Source organism: Bison bison, unplaced genomic scaffold (assembly GCF_000754665.1).
Source record: "Bison bison bison isolate TAMUID 2011002044 unplaced genomic scaffold, Bison_UMD1.0 scf7180017864043, whole genome shotgun sequence".
Lineage (NCBI taxonomy): Eukaryota > Metazoa > Chordata > Mammalia > Artiodactyla > Bovidae > Bison > Bison bison.
The window spans coordinates 10,044,835-10,050,087 of record NW_011494615.1 but is presented as its reverse complement, the minus strand read 5'-3'; positions in this window follow the sequence as shown (position 1 = coordinate 10,050,087).

Here is a 5,253-nt window from a genome sequence, read left to right as displayed (position 1 = left end):
CGACCCCATGGACTGCAGCCCACCAGGCTCCTCCATCCATGGGATTTTCCAGGCGAGAGTACTGGAGTGGGGTGCCATTGCCTTCTCCAGAATGGCACGCTAGCTTTTGCCAAAAGCAGGGAAAGGACTCAGAATTTCCTTACGTTCAGTCCTTCATGGCCCTCACTCAGAACCGGATTTGAGGGACTCATGCCTCACATCTATCAGTTGCCTCCCTATCTCCTGTCCCCCTCTGTCTCTCTCCATCAGATTTCCTTTCATATCCACATGCTCTCTAGGAAAGGATTCTGAAGTTCCCTTTGGTCCAGGTCTTAGTCCTATATTCAAAAGCCTGAAGGATCAAAAACTCTCCTAACATCCTAAAGAATTCCCTTCTAACTACTCCTGTTTCTCAGGGAGGGGAAGGACCCAGTTTCCCCAACTCCTGCAAATCCCCTTAACCTTCAGATTCTTCTGATGGGACAAGGACCTCCCTTCTCACCAAAGGGACAATCCAAGATTTTTATCAGTTGATCTGCCCCGATATCAGAGTTCATTTGAGCACTATTTGGTCTATAATTTAGGTATAAAACTATGACTACAGAAAGGAAAGATGATTTTTTGACATAGGATGGCCATTATATTCTTTAGACTCTGGAGTAAACTGGTTAAAATGAAATTCTTTTCTTGGAAACTGCAAAACCTGTTCTTTTTGCATATGCAATTAAAAACAGCTAGCTTGTTAAAAAGCCTGTCTAGGGAAAAGCTTGAAGTTAACCCTTTCCACATCCCTGAAATACACAGCCCACTTTGCCTGAGACCTCAGCCTTGGTCAAATTAGAACTTCAAGCCAAGAAAAAAAAAGTGTCAAAGAGACATTTTAAATATCAAGTGGAAAGCTATGAGATCTCCGTCTGTCTGTCTGGATTTATGTATGTCTCAGTGTGTGCCTTTTTTTTTTTTTTTATAATATTGCTGAAGTTGTAAATGAGTTCTAATTTAATTGGCCTAGAGAAAAATAAACACTTACAAATCAGACAGTTCTAAATACAAGAGAAATTAACCTAAAGAATGTCAGATTCATGTGAACTGGAAAATATTCAATATTAAATATCTAGTATTAATGTTTGTTTTGCTAATCTAATATAGCTATGTCTAAGAGTTATTAACATTAAGCATAATATTTTCATTGTGCCTAGGTTTAGTATAAGTTTCCTTCCACTCCTGATCGTGACTCTAGTAAGAGTTGTTATTTCACACTGCTTTCCCTGATAAGAGTCTTATGCCCTCAGATGCATCTTTCAGTCGTCCCAGTCACTAATTTGAAAATCTCATAATATTGTCTTTGATCATCCCCTCCCCTGTTCAAAATCTTCGCTTGGCGGTGGCACTCACTTCCTCTTACAGAGAAACTAGAGACTTTGGACTATTAATGAATACTGTTTGATGCCATCCTGAGATGTTCTCTAGAATTTTTTTAAAGAAATTATCATTGGTATTTATGTTCACCAATCTATAGAATGCTAACATAAAGGTCAGTTCTTGGTTGCTTAAGGAAAGTAGGATGTGTATTTTCAGTAAAGAAGGTGTGAGGAATGGAATCACATTTTATGAAGGGAAAAGGAAGTAGGTCTGACTTACAGGTGACTGTTTCAGGATGGGAGAACAAAGTAATGGGTGCAGAAAGTGATAAGATTTTATGGAAAGTAGACCCCAAGGCAAGAGTTTTGCACATAAATACAAGTTTTCTTGAGATGTTGAACTGCCTTTGATAATGGATTTTAAGTTTCTTTACTTCTGGAGTGATCTGTTCTATGTTTACCTTTGAAATCTTCTTTGTTACTTTGGCTAAGTGGATATATAGTTTCACAGTGATCTATATGATTCTATCTGACTGAGTGTCACAAACCCTTTTGCTATTTATTGACAAAACTTCCTAAATAACTTGACTTCTAGCTGACTTTGGGATGCTTCACAGGGCCCCTGAGACATCCCAAAGAGCTATTAGACTACCTGGGTTCATTGGACATGTTAAATTAAATGGGAAGTACTGTTGAAGGGATGATAAATCTTCTCAGGTTATACTGTATGGTTGATGTTACTAATACAGATATTCTGAAATTATGTGGAATTCATATAGATCTTATATGCCCTGATAAAATATGGTCAATTATAATTCTAGTTATCATATTAAAGTGTTACATATTACAGCAATGACTAGGCTACTCGGGCAATTGCAATTTAATCAGATTTTAAACTTGTCTTATAGGATTTCACTCTGATGCCTTTGCAAGAATACTGCTACTTCAAGATTTATGGAAAAGACTTTTCTGAGATTAACCAATAAACAAATTTTGCTTGTTTGTTATCTGATAAACTGGTAACAGACTGTAATTTAGTCTACTCTCTCTGGCGACCTCATGGACTATACAGTCAATGGAATTCTCCAGGCCAGAATACTGGAATGGGTAGCTTTTCCCTTCTCCAGGGGATCTTCCTGACACAGCGGAGGAAGATCTTCCTTCCTACCACCTGAGCTATGAGGGAAGCCCTATATGGTTTCTCTCTGATGCCTTTGCAAGGATACTGCTACTTTCAAGATTTATGGAAAAGACTTTTCTGAGATTAACCAATAAACAAATTTTGCTTATTAGTTTTCTGGTAAACTGGTAACAGACTGTAATTTAGTCTACGCTCTATGTTAAGAGAACAAAGTTTTATTAGAATGCAGCTTTCAATAACAGATTATTAATTTCTTTGCCTTTAAGTGATTTATATTTGTTTTTTAAATCTTTTGTTATTTTGGTAAAGTAAAGAAGCATTTTTTAAGGTTATGGTACATGTAGACAAAGCTCATTCTGCTTCCACAAAAAATAAGCCCTCACGGTTAAACTTTTGCTATCCTGATGTCCTTAAAACATGGCAACAGTCTACTCCTAAATGGGGGAATTAAAAATGGGTGAACAGTAGCTGTAAATCAAAGAGTCAGGGCTATGGGAAATCCAAGACAGCTGCTTGGCTTTTCCCGGCTCCCTGACAAACCTCATTTTTATTTGATGGGTTAAAGCCTTCCCTGGCTACAGGGTTAATGCCCTCATAATGAAAAAAATCATGTTTCACTGAATACTAAGTTTTGTACATTGTTAAACTAAGTTTCTAGTTTTGTTAATTAAGGTCTAGTGTTTACTAAGACTCATTTCTGAGACAGTTACCAATCTTCAGATAAAGATCAGATGCTCTGTGATGTACACCCAGGAGATTAACACCAGGCTATAGGCATTTAACAAGTGAAGTCAGATGACCTGGGGTATACTGGGCTCTACCTAATGAAGGTTCTTGACTTAAAATCTTGCTTGTGACCTTACTAATAACTGCTTACTATACTATTTTCTATGTCACTTGTTTCAGAAGATTGTTTCTTACATTACCAAATGTGTGCCTGAGCCTGTGATAAAATGCTGATACGCAGTTCCATATGAGATCAATGATTATAATAATATAACTCTAGATATGGGAAGAAGCAACAGCAGTATTTTCCTGGACCAAGAGGCTAGTAAAACAGGAATGGTCCAGAGACTTGCTACTCACAATGCCTGGTCCAATAACAGCACACAGAGTGGCCTGTCAATGGAATCTTCGTTAAACCTGGGAATGAGCCTTCCTAGACCCGAGGGACACAGTAGCCAGGAAATGCCCCCAAAGCATGGTCAAATATGGGGCTGGAAAGGGACTGGAAGTGGGCATTCACCAGCTGCCTCTGCAAAGATTACATCATGACCACTGTAAGCTCCTGACCTTCAACACCCCCTGAAAGGAGCTCAGGATGGAGATCAGAAACAAGGCACCCTGTGCTCTGGAAAAAACCCAGAAGAACCGGCCTTCGAATACTCAGATGTTTTCAAGTAAAGATTTTATGAGCCCAGATCTTTGCATCTTCTTGTACCTAGAGAAACACTAATGTCACGAACCAGGTCTGGGCCTGGTTCTCCTGGCTAGCCCTGAGCAGCTTTTCTATTAATCTTTGGGCCGAATATCTTTAACTTTCTTTTTAAGTTTGTTTCTTCTAGAATACAACAAATATCCAAGTGATAGTTTGACAAGAATATTCCCTGGCCAACACCCAGACAGTGCTAAAACAAGCCTCCTTATCATTCCATGGACTCTCATCTCCCTCTGTAAATGCATCCTGACACAGAGCAGGCAAAGGGAACCCAGAGCCCCATGATGCCCAGTACAGCCGAAAGAAGCCAGAGTGGTCATCGCCCCTTTTCCTTTGAGACTGGGTTCCCAAATGCCTGAGAAGGGAAATAAGTAGATAGTTAGAGATGAGCAGGGTATCAAAAGGGGCATGTGGTGACCCAAGGACAAAAGAGCAGATTAAACCAAGAAGGGTTTTTGGAACAAGGAACACCTCTTGTTCCTGCATTTTGGAATGCAGGAATGGAAAAACCAGACCCTTCTCGTCCTTCCCTCCTCCACGTTGTAACTATTAATGGAACAGTGTAACCTGTCTCCCCTCCTACCCCATAGGGAGGAGGTATTTGCCTTACTCTTCTGCCCACCCTGTATACCTGCCTCATAAGCAGGTATGAGCAATGACCCTCAAGCAAATGACCCTCAAGACCCCTATCCCACTCCTTGTACCCCGGGTATAAAAGTGGATGAAGGACCCCCATTCAATGTCGGTTCTCCCTTGAGCTGGCCTGCTCTTCTAACAGTGTCTCCCACTCTAATAAACTTTATTTCCCTCTCATTCAGTCTCAGGTCTGGAAATTCTTTTCCAAGTCGCGCCTGGACCACGACACTTAATACTTATTTTTATTGTCTGCTCCGGGTCTCAGCTGTGGCATGTGAAATCTTTTATTTGGGGCACGTGGGATCCAGCTCTCCAACCAGAGATAAAACCTGGGTCCCCTGCACTGGGAGCAGGGAGTCCCAGCCACTGGATCATCAGGGAAGTCCCCCCTTTGGGGTTGTGAAATGCCTTATTAATGTGTGAAAATGGAGAACTGCTAAAACAAAACTCTCAAAATTTTGCTACATTTACATGTCTGCAACATATAATGAACATACAAATGCATATTCATATGTATTTATGAGAACAAATACATAAATGTGTAATTCACAAGATAATTGGAGAAATTCTACAGTTCTTAATTCATAGTTGATATGATTCGTATTTGGTACACAGATTAATAGCCATATGGTGACTAGAGCATCTTCCTCTTTCCTTATCATCAGTGAACTTCTCTGGTATTAGTTAGGAATGATTTT